Source organism: Aotus nancymaae, unplaced genomic scaffold (genome assembly GCF_030222135.1).
Source record: "Aotus nancymaae isolate 86718 unplaced genomic scaffold, 86718_ANA_hifiasm-v0.15.2.pri h1tg000016l, whole genome shotgun sequence".
Classification (NCBI taxonomy): domain Eukaryota; kingdom Metazoa; phylum Chordata; class Mammalia; order Primates; family Aotidae; genus Aotus; species Aotus nancymaae.
This window is the reverse complement of record NW_026988428.1, coordinates 51,519,513-51,539,304: the sequence shown is the minus strand read 5'-3', so window position 1 is coordinate 51,539,304 and position 19,792 is coordinate 51,519,513. Positions and strand designations below refer to the sequence as shown.

The window sequence follows — 19,792 nt, the reverse complement described above, 5'->3', positions numbered from 1 at the left end:
ATTACAATTCAAGGTGAGATTTGGGTGGGGACACAGCCAAACCATATCAGTGATATAATATTTATTTTGGTTTTATGCTTCCTGGCTTTTTTCATTTGGTACTTTTCTATTGATAGTAGAAATTAAAGTTATTTTTTTGAGTCCTTCTATTTGGAGTAATGAAAGGACAGTAACAGAATCTTAAAGAAGTACTGTTAAGAGTGCTTATGGCAGCAAGCTTTGAAAATTTATATTTTTACTATGAGATCATATATAATGTAACTAAAATGTGATTTGGGGTTTAATAGAAAGTTTCAGGATAGTCCTGGAAACGAATTGCATGGAGTGAGGGTGACACTAGGGAGCTTGAGTGTCCCCTGTCTAGGTTAAGCCTGTGCTTCACCGTTTCCATACCCAGCACCCAGCAGTTGCTACAGATCTCAAAATCCCCACACCACTCCCTCCACATCAGGAAGAAACCCAGAAGAGGGGGAATAGAAAAGATAAAAAGTCAGGGATGACTCCTATTCAGAGACAGTTGACACTTAGGGATGTGGCCACAGAATCCTCTTGGGAGGAGTGAACATGACTGGAGCCTCTACGCAGAGGGCTTTATGCAGAGATGTGATGTTGGAGATGTACAGGAACCTTGTCTTCCTGGGAATGTCTCTTTTTGACCTAGGTAGTATCTCCATGTTGGAGCAAGGGAAAGAGTCTTGGACCGTAGAGAGCCAAGTGCAAATAGCAAGAAACTGAAATGGGTGAGAATGGATTAAATGTGTGATTACAGGCCTTTCCTTATGGTCTCCGGGAAAGAATAGTATGACATGACCCATTTCATTAGGTGAGGATCATTTCTAACCAAGTTCCTGGAAGCAGAAGGACTCTGCCTTTGAAAATTAAATATTGTCTGAATGCGAGAGCATTTGGCAGGGGCTGAGAATAAAGTAAAATGATGATGCCACTCATTGTGCTCATTGTATTCAGGGTGCCTTTCTCACAGGAGGGCACTGTGGGTTAAAGGAAAGAAATTCTTAGTGGCTGACCATGATATGGAACAGACCAAGCCCTTAGGACACTAGGGTTTCTATGGGGGTAGAGTAACACGTTGTGAGGTACTGATTATGTGGTAGAAATAATGCAGTAGAAAAATGGCCACATTCTCCATGAAATGGCAATAATGTTGCATAGCAAAGATTGATGAAAAATTAGTCTCATTTTTGAAATTGAAGAAAGAACAGTTATCAGGGTAGAGAGTTCAATTTCAAAAACTAGAACAGCATGTTCTTGAGTGGCATTCACATCATAACTGTTAGCATAATAATTTGTTACTCTTACTCAGAATATATTAGTGATCAAGTCTTTTAACTAATAAATTTTAACAGTATTTCATAAAAAGAAAGGAAAAGAAAGTTTTGGAATGGTGTAATTCTGGCCTTGTGACTTAAAATTTAGGACTAGTTAACCACTCTGTGTCTCAGTGTTCTTATTTGAAAACCAAGGGTAATAAAACTTAGGGGTAGGGAGGGCCCAAGACGGCCAAATAGAAATAGCTCTGGTGGCAGCTCCCAGCGAGACTAATGCAGAAGGCAGGTGATTTCTGCATTTCCAACTGAGGTACCCAGCTCATCTAATTGGGACTGGCTAGGCAGTGGATGCAACCCACGGAGAGCGAGCAGAAGCAAGGTGAAGCATTGCTTCACTTGAGAAGCACAAGGAGCCAGGGGACCTCCCTTCCCCAGCCAAAGGAAGCGGTGAGGGACTGTGCTACCTGCCCAGGGTACTATGCTTTTCCCATGGATCTTGGTGATCTGTGGATCAGGAGATTCCTTCATGAGCCAACACCACCAGAGCCCTGGTTTTCAAGCACAAAACTAGGCAGCTGTTCGGGCAGACACTGAGCTCCAGGAGTTTTTTCATACTCCAGCGGTGCCTGGAACTCCAGTGAGACAGGAGAACTGTCCACACCCCTGGAAAGGGGGCAGCAGCCAGGGAGCCAAGTGGTTTCGCTCAGCCGGTCCCACTCCCACAGAGTCCAGCAAGCTAAGAACCACTGGCTTGAAATTCTCACTGCCAGCACAGCAGTCTGGGGTCGGCCTGGGACAATCAAGTTTGGCTGGGGAGGGGTGACCACCATTACTGTGGCCTTAGTTGGCAGTTTTCCCACAACAGTGCTAAGGAGACTAGGAGGTTTGGCCTGGGAGCTATGGCCAGACTGCTTCTCTAGATTTCTCCTCACTGGGCAAGGCATCTCTGCAGGAAATCCAGCAGCTCCAGTCAGGGGCTTACACACAGAACTCTCATCTTCCTAAGAAAGAGCACCTGGGGGAAGGGAGGTTGCCGTAACAGCTTCAGCAGACTTAATCTTTCCTGTCTGCCCGCTCTGAAGAGAGCAGCTGATCCTAACAAGGGGAATTCTCCCAGCACAGCACACTAACTCTGCTAAGGGACAGACTGCCTCCGCAAATGGGTCCCTGACCCTGTGCCTCCTGACTGGGAGAGACCTCCCAACAGGGGTTGATAGACACCTCATAGAGGATAGCTCAGGCTGGTATGTGGTGACACTCTGGGATGAAGCTTCCAGGAGAAGGAGCAGGCCATGATCTTTGCTGTTCTGCAGCCTCCACTGGTGATACCCAGGCGAACAGGGTCTGGAGTGAATCCCCAGAAAACTGCAACAGATACACAGTAGAGGGGCCTGACTGTTAGAAGAAAAACTCACAAACAGAAAGCAACAACAACAACATCAACAAAAAAGACCCCCCACAAAAACCCCATCCAAAGGTCATCAGTCTCAAAGATGAAAGGTATATAAATCCATGAAGATGAGGAAAAATCAGCACAAAAATACTGAACATTTTAAAAGCCAGAATACGTCTTCTCCTCCAAATGATCACAACAACTCTCCAGCAAGGGCACAGAACTGGCCAGGGAATGAAATGGATGAATTGACAGAAGTAGGCTTCAGAAGGTGGGTAATAACAAACTCCACTGAGCTAAAGGAGCATGGTCCAACCCAATGCAAAGAAGCTAAGAATCTTGACAAAAGGTTACAGAAATTGCTAACTAGAATAACCAGTTTAGAGAGGAACATAAATGACCTGATGGAGCTTAAAATCACAGCACAAGAACTTTGTGAAACCTACACAAATATCAGTAGCAGAATCAACCAAGTGGAAGAAGGGATATCAGAGTTTGAAAACCATCTTGCTAAAAGAAGGCACGCAGACAAGACTAGAGAAAAAAGAATGAAAAGGAACAAACAAAACCTCCAAGAAATGTGGGACTATGTGAAAAGACTGAACCTATGATTGATTGGTGTATCTGAAAGAGACGGGGAGAATGGAACCAAGTTGGAAAATACACTTCAGAATATTATCTAGGAGAACTTCCCCAACCTAGCAAGACAGGCCAACATTCAAATTGAGGAAATACAGAGAAAACCACTAAGATACTCCATGAGAAGATCAACCCCAAGACACATAATCATCAGATTCTGTACAAAGAGAGCTGGCCAAAATGAAGGAAAAAATGTTAAGGGCAGCCAGAGAGAAAGGTGAAGTCACTTACAAAGGGAAGCCCATCAGACTAACAGTGGTTCTTTCAGAAAAAAACCCTACAAACCAGAAGAGAGTGGGACCAATATTCAACATTCTTAAAGAAAATAATTTTCATATAAGTACCGCGCACTAACCGATTGCGCCACTGGAGCTCTAAGAAAATAATTTTCAACCCAGAATTTCATATCCAGCCAAACTAAGCTGCATAAGTGAAGGAGGGATAAAATCCTTTCCAGACAAGAAAATGCTAAGGGATTTTGTCATCACCAGGCCTGCCTTGAAAGAGCTCCTGAAGGAAGCACTAAATATGGAAAGGAAAATCCAGTACCAGCCACTGCAAAAATACACCAAAATATAAAGACCAATGACACTATGAAGAAACTGCATCAACTAGTGTGCAAAACCAGCTAGCATCATGATGAAAATCTCAATTTCACAGATAACAATATTAACCTTAAATGTAAATGGGCTAAATGCTCCAATTAAAAGACACAGACTGGCATATTGGATAAAGAGCCAAGACCCATTGGTGTGCTGTATTCAGGAGATCTATCTGCTGTGCAAATACATGCACAGGCTCAAAAATAAGAGATGGAGGAAAATTTGCCAAGCAAATGAAAAGAAAAAAAAAGCAGGGGTTACAATTCCAGTCTCTGGTAAAACAGATTTTAAACCAACAAAGATCAAAAAAGACAAAGAAGGAGATTACATAATGGTAAAAGGATCAATGCAACAAGAAGAGCTAACAATCCTAAATATCAATAACCCAATACAGGAGTACCCAGATTCATAAAACAAATTCTTAGAGATCTACAAAGAGACTTAGACTACCAAACAATAATAGTGGGAGATGTTAACGCCCCACTGTCAATATTAGATCAATGAGACAGAAAATACGAGGATATTCAGGACTTGAGCTCAGCTCTGGATTAAGTGGACCTAGTAGACATCTACAGAACTCTCCACCCCAAAACAACAAAATATAGATTCTTCTCAGTTCCACATAGCACTTATTCTAAAATCAACCACATAATTGGAAGTAAAACATTCCTTAGCAAATACAAAAAAACTGAAATAATAACTATCAGTCTTTCAGACCACAGTTCAATCAAATTAGAACTAGAAATTAAGAAACTCATTCAAAACCACACAACCACATGGAAATTGAATATGCTGTTCCTGATTGACTATTGGGTAAATAAATAACAAAATTAAGTTAGAAATCAAGAAGATCTTTGATACCAATGAGAACAAACAGACAACATACCAGAATCTCTGGGGCATGGCTAAAGCGCTATTAAGAGGGAAATTTATAGCACTAGATGCCTATAAGAGAAAGCTGGAAAAATTTCAAATTGACACCCTAACATCACAATGAAAATAACTAGAGAAGCAAGAGCAAACAAATTCAAAAGGTAGCAGAAGACAAGAAATAACAAAGATCAGAGCAGAACTGAAGGAGATAGAGACACAAAAAATCCTTCAAAAAAATCAGTGAATCCAGGAGCTGGTTTTTGAAAAAGTTAACCAAACAGATAGACTGCTAGCTAGACTAATAGAGAAGAAAAGAGAGAAGAATCAAATAGACACAATAAAAAATGATAAAGGGGATATCATCACTGACCCCAAAGAAATACAAACTACCATCAGAGAATACTATAAACACCTGTATGAAAATAAAGTAGAAAATCTAGAAGAAATGGATAAATTCCTGGACACATACACCCTCCCAAGACTAAACCAGGAAGAAGTGGAATCCCTGAATAGACCAATAACAAGTTCTGAAATTGAGATAGTAATTAATAGCCTACCAACCAAAAAAGCCCAGAACCAGGCAGATTCACAGCTGAATTCTACCAGAGGTACAAAGAGAGCTGGTACTATTTATTCTGAAACTATTCCAAACAATTGAAAAGGAGGGACTCCTCCCTTACTTATTATGTGAGGCCAACAACCTGGCAGAGACACAACGAAAGAAGAAAACTGTAGGCCAACACTTCTCAGTATTTTATTGAGGATACAAAAATCCTCAATAAAATACTGGCAAACCGAATACAGCAACACATTAAAAAGCTTATCTACCACAATCAAGTCATCTTCATCCCCGGGATGCAAGGCTGGTTTAACATAAGCAAATCAAAAAACATAATCCATCAGATAAACAGAACCAATGACAAAAACCATATGATTATCTCAATAGATGCAGAAAAGGCCTTCAATAAAATTCAACATCCCTTCATGCTAAAAACTTTCAATAAACTACATATTGATGAAACATATCTCAAAATAATAACTATTTATGACAAATCCATAGCCAATATCATACAGAATGGGCAAAAGCTGAAAATGTTCCCTTTGAAAACCGGCACAAGACAAGCATGCTCTCTCTCAGCCTTCCTGTTCAACATAGTATTGGAAGTTCTGGCCGGGGCAATCAGGCAAGAGAACAAAATAAAGGGTATTCAAATAGGAAGAGAGGAAGTAAAATTGTCTCTGTTTGGAGATGACATGATTGTATATTAGAAAACCACACCATCTTAGCCCAAAAACTCCTTAAACTGATAAGCAACTTCAGCAAAAAATCTCAGGATACAAAAAATGTGCAAAAATTACAAGCATTCCTATACACCGACAGTAGACAAGCAGAGAGCCAAATTATGAATGAACTCCCATTCACAATCTTTACAAAGAGAATAAAATACCTAGGAATACAGCTAACAAGGGACGTGAAAGACCTCTTCAAGGAGAGCTACCAACCTCTGCTCAGGGAAATAAGAGAGGACACAATGGAAAAACTTTCCATCCCCATGGATAGAAAGAATCAATATCATGAAAATGGCCATACTGCCCAAAGTGATTTATAGATTCCATGCTATCCCCATCAAACTTCCATTGACATTCTTCACAAAATTAGAAAAAAACTACTTTAAATTTCATATAGAACCAAAAAAGAGCTTGTATAGCCAAGACAATCCTAAGCAAAAAGAACAAAGCTGGAAGCATCATGCTATCTGACTTCAAACTATACCATTACAAGACTACAGTAACCAAAAAGCATGGTACTGGTACCAAAACAGATATATAGACCAATGGAACCGAACAGATGCCTCAGAAATAACACCATGCATCTACAACCATCTGATCTTTGACAAACCTGACAAAAACAAGCAATGGGGGAAGGATTCTCTATTTAATAAATGGTCCTGGGAAAAATGGCTAGCAATATACAGAGAACTGAAACTGGACCCCTTTCTTACACCTTATGCAAGAACTAACTTTAACATACATTAAAGACTTAAATGTAAAACCCCAAACCATAAAAACTCTAGAAGAAAACCTGGCAATACCATTCAGGACATAGGCATAGGCAAAGGCATCATGACAAAAATGCCGAAAGCAATTGCAACAAAAGCCAAAATTGACAAATGGGATCTAATTAAACTAAAGGGCTTCTGCACAGCAAAAGAAACTAGCATCAGAATGAGCAGGCAACCTACAGAATGGGAGAAAAGTTTTGTAATCTACCCATCTGACTAAGGTCAAATATCCAGAATCTACAAGGATCTTAAACAAATTTACAAGAAAAAAACAAATGGCCTCATCGAAAAGTGGGTAAAGGACATGAACAGACACTTCTGAAAAGAGGACATTTACGGGGCCAACAAACATATGGAAAAAAGCTCAACATCACTGATCATTAGAGGTACACAAATCAAACCCACAATGAGATACCATCTCATGCCAGTCAGAATGGTGATTATTAAAAAGTCAAGAACTAATAGATCCTGGTGAGGCTGTGAAGAAATAGGAGTGCTTTTACACCGTTGGTGGGAATGTAAATTAGTTCAACTGTTGTGGAAGGCAGTGTGGCAATTCCTCAAGGATCTAGAACCAGAAATACCATTTGACCCAGCACCCATTACTGGGTATATATCTAAAGGAATATAAATCATTCTGCTATAAAGACAGATGTACACATATGTTTATTGCAGCACTACTCACTACTCACAATAGTAAAGACATTGAACCAACCCAAATGCCCATCAATGATGGACTGAATAAAGAAAATGTGGTACGTATACCCCATGGAATACTATGCAGCCACAAAAAAGGATGAGATCATGTCCCGTGCAGGGACATGGATGAAGTTGGAAGCCATCATCCTCAGCAAACTAACACAGGAACAGAAAACCAAACACTGCATGTTCTCACTCTAAGTGGTAGTTGAACGGTGAGAACACATGGACACAGGGAAGGGAAGAACACATACCAGGGCCTGTCAGGGGGTGGGGAGCAAGGGGAGGGAGAGCATTAGGACAAATACCTAACACATGCATGGTTTAAAACCTAGATGATGGGTTGATAGGCGCAGCAAGCCACCATGTCACATGTACACCTATGTAACAAACCTTCACGTTCTGCACATGGATCTTGGAACTTAAAGTAAAATACAAAAATAAAAAATAAAACTGACAGGGTTTATGTGACGTTTAAATGAGACAAAGTATGTGAAAATCATTTTAAATAACAATGTAAGTGGAATATTAGTATTTATTATGCTGTCAAGACATTTGCTATCAAACGAAGTTATCACTTATGAGAGAAAAAATATTTAAATGTATTTTTTTTGAGTGGCAAGGTCATTACATTGAAATAATGAGGAACAGAGGACAATTTCAGAAATAACTTTTTAGCAGCTTAAATTTTCCCTGGAAGATTTACTATTGTCCTGGGAATATTGCACGGTTCAAAAGCTGAGCACTTCTGCATGGCATTTAATTAAAATGCAGCCTGAACATACTATGCGAAGAATTTTAAACTGTCTTGTTCAATATAAAATATGCTCAATGTCAGTATATTATGTCTTTTTTTAAGAATCATTTTCCCATCAGGATGCATTTGACAGTCAATCTGTGAAAAAATAGATTGGGATTGTGTAATTTTTATATACTTCTTAACATTCTTTTTATTTTAATAATAAATTTATAATTATTGCCTATCCCATTTACAATGGTCTGGGAGGTAAGTACCTAAAAATATTTATAAAAATTATATTGCTAATCTCTATAAACTTGAGTTCTCAGGAGTCTAATAACATAAGATAGGATAAAATAATTTTAAAAACATGTTTCAAAAGTAACACTCTTTAAAAGTCTCCATCTATGTAAGTAAAGTAAAATGGATAGATATAAAGAATATTTTTTGTTAAGTATTTAGGATTTTCCAGATTGTCAATTATCCACATCAATCACTGCTATTAATAAAGTACACCAGATAACTTCACAACTCAACTGTTGTCTCTAGCTTCTTGTTTCTACACAACAATGTGGCAATTGGAATTTAAGAGTTGGATGGTGAGAAAGGATATTTGGAGTTGCTAGGATTCCCCAGTAGGAGGGGTGAAACTAAGTTCTTGGGTCTTCAGGTTTGTACAATCTCCTTTAGAAAAAAAACACGAAAATTTAATCCAAATGTATGTAAGAAGGTAAAAATTTATTTATGAAACCAGGGCAAGTGAAGGACCCTGAAAGCTTCACCCTCAGAGTGAATCGTGTACTTCTGCCTAGGCAGACTGAAAAGAGGGCTTCCTTTCCCAGAGAGTTTCTGCTTTCTCACTGTCTGTCTTCTGCTTGCCTCTTGCCTTAGTCTAAAGCATCCAGATGGGCTATGCTAAAAAGAAAAAGAAATGTCATGTTCATGATCATAGAGCTGAAGAGTGTTCCTTCTTGAAGAGCCAGCTGTCCTGCTGAAACAAATGTTTCAAAGATTTCAGGCTATAGTTGGGGAACAGAGGCCAACTGAAAATTCACACCAACTGCACGAATAGAACTTGGATCCAAGAAACATTCCATTGTTTTTTTCAGCACAGATAGGAGAATCTCACCACCAATTCTTGAGCTAGTTCCTTATATCACGTGCAAATGTGACCGTGTGGGAAAGATATCAAGGTGGCTGTTGGAAGCTTGCTGCATGCATGTTTGTGGTCTCTGAGTGTATCAAGCTGACCTTTTTAGGAAAATGATGTCTGGCTTGTTGGATGAATTAACTTACACCCTCGCTGTGAAGCAAAGGAGCTTCAGAGCATTCGGGTGACAAATTGCACAGATAAGATGGCATTTCTTTTCTGTCTGAGTCACAGCGTGCTGAGTGGTGGTCTGATTTTGTGATAATGGCTGGGAAGCTCTAAATAGCAGGCTATTCTCCTTTGAAGCACATACAGCTGGTTTAGATTGAAAAATGACAGGTGTTAGGAGTTATATAAGCAAAGGTGAGAATTCAGTAATAACTTTAAAACTACAAATGTAGAATTTTGCTGAAAGTTATGCTTTTTACATTTTCATGTATTTATTAAAAGTCCAAAGGATGGATGCTGATCCATTCAGTATGAAAATAAAATTTTATTTTTGAAAAAAGGAATTTAATATATTTTTGTTTTGATTATATTTCATTCTTCTTCCTAAGTAATTCTGTCCTCCAAAAATACCATTGTCTAAAAGTATCATGTCATTATCCCATCAAAATCACTCACTCACACATGACTTGGGGGGCTACACTGGACATTGTATAAAGGAGATGTCAGGCAGAATAAATGAAAAATTAAGCAAAGTTTGTCTTTCCACATCCTGCATCTTCCCCATTAGCCTTATTATTTATTTTTCTTTTCTGGTCTTTATTCCCCTACCTGTCATTACCCTTCCCACCCCCATTATTTTCTACCATAGTATCAATTGATATGATATTTGTCTATTAAAGAGTAAGCCCCATTTTCCAAAATGATACTTATTAAAATTGGCAACGCCTTTATATGATAAAATAAAACTATACTGGTAGAATAACAGGCAGTAGGGTTTGAATTTGAGGAAAGGATTCCTTCCCTTAGTTTCTTCTCAATAGCACCATGGGGCTAGCTTCCTGTTTCACTCCCTAGTTAGACTAGCTCCATAGACAGCTTTCTAGGAAGGAACAATCTGAGTAATAAAATAAACATGACATAGAGAGAGCCAGCCTCCAAGTCAACTGAAGAATTAGACCTTCAGAGTAAGAAGTGTCCTTAGAGCTGGTTTTGTCAAACCCTGGATTTTCTTCATCTGAAAACTGAGCCATGGAAGAGGTAAGTGCATTGCGTATGTTCATTCAGCTAGTATATTTATACATTTGGTACAAGAATTCGGGTCTTATAAAATTTCTAGTCTGGTGCTACTTTTATCAGCCATATCAACCCACCTCCAAAAAATATGTAAATCCAATAAAACATAAGTGGAGCGGTATGATTAGGCTTTGTCTCCCCACCTAAAGCTTATCTTGAATTATAGTCCCCATAATCCCCACCTGTCAAGGGAGGGACCAGGTGAAGGTAATTGAATCATGGGGGTAGTTTTCCCCACACTGTTCTCGTGATAGTGAGTGAGTTCTCGCGAGATCTGATGGTTTTATAAGGATCTCTTTCCCCCTCACTCGGCATTTCTCCTTCCAGCCGCCTTGTGGGGAGGGTGTCTTGCTTCCTCGTCACCTTCCGCCATGATTACACGTTTCCTGAGACCTCTCCAGCCATGCTGAACTGTGAGTCAATTAAGCCTCTTTCCTTTATCAATTACCCAGTCTCGGGCAGTTATTTAGAGCAGTATGAAAATGAACTAATACATGGAGCATATAATAATGTTTTATTTTTAATGTGGAGTAAGAATTGTGAGACATGAGAGTCAAGTCATATAAATGTATTGCAGGAAGGTGGAGAAAGAGAAGAGAAATGAGTAAACTTTTAAAACACCATAGCGTGTTACTTCTTTGTTTTTGTTTGTTTTTGAGACAGAGTCTTGCTCTGTCACCCAGGCTGGAGTGCAGTGGCGCGATCCTGGCTCACTGCAACCTCCGCCTCCCGGGTTCAAGCAATTCTGCCTCAGCCTTCTAAGTAGCTGGGACTACAGGCACCTGCCATCACGACCATTTTTGTAGTTTTAGTAGAGACGGAGTTTCGCCCTATTGGTTAGGCTGGTCTCCAATTCCTGACCTCGGGTGTTACTTCTTGAAACCAGGATGGAAAGAGTAAGGAGGAAATGAGACTAAATACAGATGGAAGATGAATACTGTTTGTTCACCTTACACTTAAATCCCAATCCTCTTCCCTTCCTTAGCCAATATAAATCAAGTCAAAGCCAAAGGGCATATTGAATGCATACCTTTTCTATTTTACCATCAACTTGGACTTCAGGAAGAAATATTCAATGACTTTTGAGGCACATTTATGGCAATTTATCAGGGAAGGAGGAATCTGAGGGATCTGGTTGTACCTAGACTTGGAGTCAGCAGGAAGACGCTATGTCTGTAAGGTACTTTTAAAGTGTCTTTTATTAGAGATGAATGTGGCGATTATAGCTATTAACTCAATACCTGTATTTGCCTGTAACAGCAGCTCATTAGTTGCAGCAGATGATCTTGATTGTTCTTCCACATCTCCTAGTCTTTCAACACATGCTAGCCAGACTTTCAATGGTCAGTTCCTGCATTTCTTCACCTGAGGGCTTTTTTTGGACTGCTAAAGCCCAATTTTCCTCCTGTCTGGTAGACAGCTATGCCAGGGAATTAATGTTCCCTAGAAGCATTCCTCAACAATAAATAAGTTGGTATGTAAATACCCTAGCTCCTTTAGCCCTGAGGCATGTGTTTTCCATTGGTTTATAGAGTTTCTTCACAGTGGGAGCTGGCTTGATAATGCACCCTTTATTGGCTACTTTTTCTCTGCTTAACTTCCCTAACTGCTTATTGATATTTTCTTTGCCTCTCAAATGAACCACTTGCACCCTAATCTTTGTCATAAGGTCTATTATTGAGGGAACCCAAATAAAGACATAGAATTGCTTACTATGTGAGCAGTAGAGTCTCGGAACAAACCTCAGGAGAACCCATTCATGTCAGGCATTCAGTTGGAAGAAATGGCAAACCTAACTTCAGTAACCTAAAAATAGAGGATTATTTTTCTTCTATTACAAGAATTCCAGTGGCAGACAGTTGGTAGAGTAGGTCCAACTGCTCCATGATCCCACCAAGGAATCAGGGCCTTTCTGTTTTTCTGTTTCCCCATCTTCATCTTTATCTTTTATCCTTGGGCTTGTTGCTTATGTCACAAAACATATGTTGCATCTCGGGAACCAGAGGCATATTCCAGGAAGAAAGAAGGGGAGAAAGTTAAAGCTTTCCTTTTTGCACAGCTTTGTCTTTTTTGTGAGGAAAAGAAGTCCTTACCAGGTTTGTCCACCTGCAGTTAAACTAGGTCACCTGCTCATCATCAGGCCAATTACATCCAAGGGGGATGAGATTAAAAAGCCTGGTTTAGCTCAATCATGGTTCATTCCTGGTGAAGGTCCCTATCTGAACAAATTGGGATTCTATTAGCTGGAAAGAGGCAGAAATGGCTTGGGTCAGCAATAGACAGCATCTCATGCATCACGTCTAAAAAGTATATTATTGGTCAGCTCCATGGTAAATATTTCAGTTTTGTATCTCCACATGACTATTTCAGACCAATGGCATGCCAGCAGACACATACTCTAAGACAAGGAAAATATAGAAGCAGAGAGGAGTAGCTTTAATGTGCCTTCCTTAAAAGTCTTTATTTTATTGAGTTTTATGTATCTTTAGAAACTGTATTTCTGGATCAATCTTGGCAAATAAAATTATTTTTATAGCCTAAAAACTACAAGGCATACTAGTTAGTGTTTGTAAAGGAGGCTCTGCTCAGAAGAGCACTGTTTTTGCAGGTGTAAAAAGAGAACAATTCTAAACATAAAGCTATTTAGAGGATATTTAGAGCTATTTAGAGCTATTTACTGAAATTGAAGGCCAGTAATATTCACAAGAACAAAATCTGGGTCTCTGTTTAGTTACCATGAATATGTCCTTGCAAGATATTGGAAAGAGGTCCCCTGGGAGAAAGCTGGCCTTCTAGAGTTAAACACTGTCTCCTGTGGAATGTTAAGCTTTAATCTTAAAACACTGCATGTTAATTGATTGTCAAAGAAGAATGTATTGAAATTGCCATCTGAAAGCTCTAAAGAAATTTAAAATGCACTTGTATGAGGGGAGACAAGAGCCTCAAACTTTGCCTTTCTTTCCATTGGCCAAAGGAGAAATTGATAAATCAATGATTCTGTTAGAGCTCTAATCTTAAAATAAACTGTACAAGATATGTTTTTTTTTTTTTTTTAACAAGAACAAAGCATCCTTGTTCTAAGCAGAATCTACTCAGTCAAGGGCCAGAACGTAAGACTTTTGCCAGTCATATGGTAGAAGGGAAGTGTTACTCTTGCTTTCCAGAAAGCCATGTAGAACAATTTAAGAAATTAAGTGGAAACAGAAGCGCAACCAAAGCCAGTTAACCTAAACTAGAATTGATTCTGCTCCATGAAACTTTATGAAGCAGATACAGTTAATTCTGATAATCCAGCATTTTGTAGTTTAGAAATCCTTTTGATTCTTCTTGGAAAGTCAAAGGAATCCAGAAAAATCCTGTACTCTGTTGTTATGTGCCAGACATTGTCTCAGGTGCTTCAGATGGATTAATTCTTAATCTTCACAACAGTCCAACCCAATACCATGAGTTCTCTTCTTACCATCCCCACTGTTCAGGTGGGAGAAAGAGGGTGCATAAAGGTTCAACCACATGCCCAAGATTGCAAAGCAAGTGGGTAGCAGGAACAGGATACAATTCTCTGCCTTCTAATTCTGAAGGCAACATTTTTAACTACTTTCACTGCCTTAGAAATTATCAGATGAGTGTCCTAAGTGTGTTAACTGAGTTGATATGTCATTAACCCACAAATATTTCAAGAATTGAAAGAGAGGGTCTTTAAAATATTAAATTGACATAAAATTACCAGCTTTTTAAGAAACATTGTCATTTACCGAGAATAACAGTAGTTGTTACTGCAGAAACAATAAATCTGCATATTTTATGAAATAATCAAATCTCCTTTCTGCATTTCTTACTGCTTATATCTCAAATTTCTGAGACTTTAATGAAAATGATATTGGTAAACCAAGCCCTGCAGATGCTCATGTTCTGTTCTCATTTTTTAATTGTTTACTAGTCTATAGCTCTCAGATCTTATGATAACCATGTTCTGAGGAACATGGTCTAATCATCCAGTTTTATAGGACTTTGATATTAACTGCCTTTATGCGTTAGAGATATTTGATTGCATTAAAAAAGAGTGTTTTTAAAATTTGGAATAATGTGCAATTTTGATATAGAATTGTGGTACACAGTAAAAGTTTATGCTAGAAGTAAATTATACTAAAAATAGGACAACTTTATCTTCACCTCTTACAAAGGGAAATTAAGATATATCAATCGAGTAATGTCCATTAGTCTGAGATCTCAAAAAGGAAGGAGAGGAGGAGGAGAAGTAGGAGGAGAAAGAGAAGGATTATGGATGTATAACTTAATACTTTAAAGCAAGGGAAAATATGAATTCTGGCCTCCCTTTATAAAAATTATTTCTCAGCAAAAGAAATCAAAAAAGGTAAACTTCTTTTTTGATAACTTGGTATGTACTTTCCCAATCTTTGGGTCCAACCCACCTCAATAAGAGTAAAAATACAAATTTCCTTATAAACAGAAAACAGGGTCTAATATCTAAATCCAGCAGTGGATTTCATAGGTGATTGATCCTGCCAGCTAGTAAGTTCAAGAAGATAATGTTATAAATCAAACATTCCAAAACTGAAATTATCATTTGTGAAGATACCATGTAGCTTTTGCCTAGAGTAGAAATAATAATTCATTCTTTCAGTCCATGGGTTGATTCAGGAGATATTTATTATCTGTCATATGTTGAGTACTCTTTTAGGCATTGGTAGGTGGCAATGAATAAAAGTCCCTGCTCTCAGCTTAATCTACTGGGGAGGAGACTGTCCATCAACATGTAAACAAGTAAACATGTCAGATGGTGATAAGTACAAGGAACGAAAACAGCCGAGAAAGGAGTAGGGTGGTCAGAAAAGACATTTCTGACAAGGTGACAAAGAGAAAACAATTTTGTTTGGATCCTATGATGCATGTTTTGTAAACAGTTCATTTTAAAGACTATATCAGGAAGTATCATTGTTTAAAGTTAGGAATTCTTTGGGTATTTCATTGGAATTTTATGTAGTCAAAGTGGTTGTCTACTTGTATTCTCTACATTTTTTTCTAGATTAGAATTATGAACATGATTTAGAACTTTATGGCTTTGATTTCTCATTCATCTCTACCTTACTAGACTCAGTAAATGTTTTCTAAGGAGAACTTTGCCTAACATATATACATTAACTGAATTCAGCTCCAAACACAGTTAAGAGGCATTCTTTCCAAGTGGTTGTCCTGATATGTGCTTCGTTATTTTCAAGAGAATCTCAACTCTGTCCCTGGCACAATTTTCTATGAAGCCCTGCCTTGATGTACTAGTGCCTGTAACATGTTACCATTTTTACCTATTGAGGGATGCCTACATCAATGGTATATGGTTATTGAGGAACTGAATGAAGCAGTATATCTCCTGAAAGCATTCTCTTCCTCCTGCACTTTTTCTTTTCTTTGATCTTGGCCCTCACAATTATCTTCAGCTAAATTATACATGTTTGGGTATTACATCAAATTCATAATTAGAATATTCCAATTGATTAATATTTTTGAAGATGTAAAAAGTGAAATTTCATGAGATTTGAATAATAGAAAAATGAAAATTTGATATTAGAGAGAAACTATATTGAATATAGTAACTGTATTTTTTCTTCTATTAGTTGTTTTGAATATAAGGACAGATTCTGGAAACATGGCAAACAACCTAAGCACTTCGTACCTTCCCTCTATCCCTAGTCCCATCTATCTACAGGATCTGAGTGGCAGGTCCCGGGCTCTAGGTGATGCCCTTCAGGAAGCAAGTGCGGGGCTTTCTACCTGAGCATCAGATGAGTCTCTAAACCTTTATTGGGGAACCCAGGACAAGAATTAGAACCAAAAGACCCTCAGGAATTTGTGTACCCCCAGGGGTAAAACTGGCACTGATACTATGTGAGTACGTTTATTCTTGCTGATCCCCAAGAGGTGCAAGGAAAACTAAGCAGGTGGGCTTGGTCTTTACTATGTCAGGACATAGTAGTGCAGGGAGGCTTCCTCCTGGCTCCCCTCTCTGTCCCTAAAGTTAGAAAATGCTTTGCTTTCCACAAGGTGAACCACAATCACTTATGGTACCAGAAATAGCAGTCCTGTGCCTAAATGAGCAGAGGAGCCATACCATATGGCTCAGAACAGAAATGACAAGAATATAGTGATGTGGTCCTGTCATTCAGAGAAAGACCAAAACACAGAGGTAGGTGCCCAGAGAAAGAGCACTACTGAAGATCCCTGAGGAATCGGAGCTGAGAATCCACCCTAAAGGTTTTCTGGAACTAAAAAACATTTTCAAACACACAAAAAACCAATAGGTGAATTGAAGAAAAGAATGGTGTCAGGAAAATGGGCTAGCCATGTGCAGAAAGCAGAAACTGGACCCCTTCCTGACACCTTACACTAAAATTAACTCCAGATAGATTAAAGACTTAAACGTAAGACCTAACACCATAAAAACCCTCGAAGAAAACCTAGGCAAAACCATTCAGGACATAGGCATAGGCAAGGACTTCATGACTAAAACAACAAAAACATTGGCAACAAAAGCCAAAATAGACAAATAGGATCTAATTAAACTCCAGAGCTTCTGTACAGTAAAAGAAACAATCATTAGAGTGAACTGGCAACCAACAGAATGGGAAAAAATTTTTGCAATCTACCCATCTGACAAAGGGCTAATATCCAGAATCTACAAAGAAGTAAAACAGATTTACAAGAAAAAAACAAACCAAAAGTGGGCACATGATAGGAACAGACATTTTTCAAAAGAAGACACATATGAGGCCAACAAACATATGAAAAAATGCTCATCATCACTGGTCATTAGAGAAATGCAAATCAAAACCACATTGAGATAACACCTCACACCAGGTAGAATGGCGATCATTAAAAAATCTGGAGACAACTGATGCTGGAGAGGATGTTGAGAAATAGGAACACTTTTACACTGTTGGTGGGAGCGTAAATTAGTTCAACCATTGTGGAAGACAGTGTGGCAATTCCTCAAGGATCTAGAAATAGAAATTCCCTTTGACCCAGCAATCCCATTACTAGGTATATACCCAAAGGATTATAAAGCATTCTAATTCTGTTATAAAGACACATGTACACATATATTCATTGTGGCATTGTTTACAATATCAAGGACCTGGAACCAACCCAAATGCCCATCAATGATAGACTGGACAAGAAAAATGTGGCATATATACACCATAGAATACTACGCAGCCATAAAAAATGATGAGTTCATGTTCTTTGTAGGGACATGGGTGAATCTGGAAACTATCATTCTCAGCAAACTGACACAAGAACAGAAAGTCAAACACCGCATGTTGTCACTCATAGGTGGGTGTTGAACAATGAGATCACATGGACACAAGGAGGGGAGCATCACACACTGGTGTCTGTTGTGGTGGATCTAGGGGAGGGACAGCAGGGGTAGGGAGGTTGAGGAGGGATAACATGAGGAGAAATGCCAGATATAGGTGATGGGGGGATGGAGGCAGCAAACCACCTTGCCATGTATGTACCTATGCAACAATTCTGCATGATCTGCACATGTACCCCAGAACCTAAAGTACAATTTTAAAAAAATAGACTCTTGATTATCTGCATCAGTGGCCATAAATGCCAAGTAAAAGAAATCCCTCAATGAATGACCAAAAATATAGAGACAAAAAAGATGAAGGAAACACATGGAAGGTGCAAAGACTTACAGTGAAATTAATAGGTTTTCCACAAAGAGACTAATGTAAAAGAGACAATGATTTTTACAGGTAATAGATGAAAATCTTCTAGACTAAACATAAACCTCAATTGTAGTTTGAAAGGAAATACTACATTTTAAGCAAGTTTGGTAAGAAAAAATCTAAACAGCATACCTGGGCATATTATAGCAAAATTCTTGAACCACAAGAAGGAAAAGAAAAATCTGTATGCTTTCAGAGAGAAAAGATTCCCCATAAAAGAAAAAAGTTACCTGTGAGATAGCATATCATGGAAGTTAAGAATAATGGCTTGGGTCACATAGTCTAGTTCTGATTTCACATTTCTCTATTTAATGCCTAAGTGTCTTGAGTAAGTTACTTAACTATATTTCAGTTTACTTATATGTAAAATGGTGATCATGTATCAACTTATAATGTTTTATAAGGATTAAATTAACTGATAATTAATTGGTTCATGGCTTAGAACAGTGCCTGGTACATAGTCTCAATATATGTGGTAGCTATATATGTATATCTCAAAGCTGCAAGACAGAAGACAGAGGAAAATCATCTACATCAAAAAGAACTAAACTCAGAGATCCTGTATTCAGCCTTATGGTATGGCTTCTCTGACCTGGTGACACATAGCTGTGGCAATGTAAGGGTTGGATTCAGGCAGCATATCACCCAAATACCCCATCTGAGGAATTTTGAAAACTACATTTTCCTCATTCTAAAGGGTGATGTAAAAGAGAGGAACCAGAGGTCTCCTTCATCATAGCCTATGTGAGGGAGCTTAGGCCCCAAGGTTTTCATGGTCCCTGAGATCACAGATCAAATATAAGCTTGCTGAAGAACATTTGGAACTGGCTCTAGATATTGAGGGGCTCTCAATAGCTACATGGTATCAATTACAATGAGCACACCAAATCTTGATTACTGAAAGCTATTCCCCATTAAGAGAAAGTTGGGTTCCTTGGAATAATATGTGATTTCAGGGCTGATTTTAATATGGAACAGAAAAAGTGCAAGATGAACTAGAAAAAGCTATACATGAGTTTTCAAAAAATAAATAAAGACATTCAAAAAAAATATAGGAGGCAGCCCAAAGGGGAGAGGAGTTCCTAGGTCAGATCCTGAATGTCAGGGAGAAAATTCCTCTCATTTGATCTGTGGAGCCTGGCTTCATTTCATGAAAAATCTTTCTTTTCTAGTGTTTTCCCTGGCCCATCTGAAGTGGGCACTGGGAAGGATGCTCTCTACAGGATCTTAGGATCTACAATGCTTTCACTGTCTATATTTTGCCTATGGAAGTTTGAGGTCCCATGGGTTTTAAGACTCAAATAATCAACATATTATGATATGGTTTGGTTGTGTCCCCACCCAAATATCATCTTGAA

At 38.5% G+C, this 19,792-nt stretch overlaps 1 long non-coding RNA gene across 1 annotated transcript in view; it reads right to left on the bottom strand.

Moving 5' to 3' along the window:
* Nucleotides 1–9,011: 9,011 nt before the first annotated feature.
* The window catches only part of LOC105711991 (uncharacterized), a 39,122-nt gene continuing 28,341 nt past the window's right edge, over nucleotides 9,012–19,792 (bottom strand). Inside the window, exon 3 of the long non-coding RNA XR_001106215.2 lies at nucleotides 9,012–9,209. This is a non-coding gene — a long non-coding RNA (uncharacterized LOC105711991). The remainder of the gene's footprint in view (nucleotides 9,210–19,792) is intronic.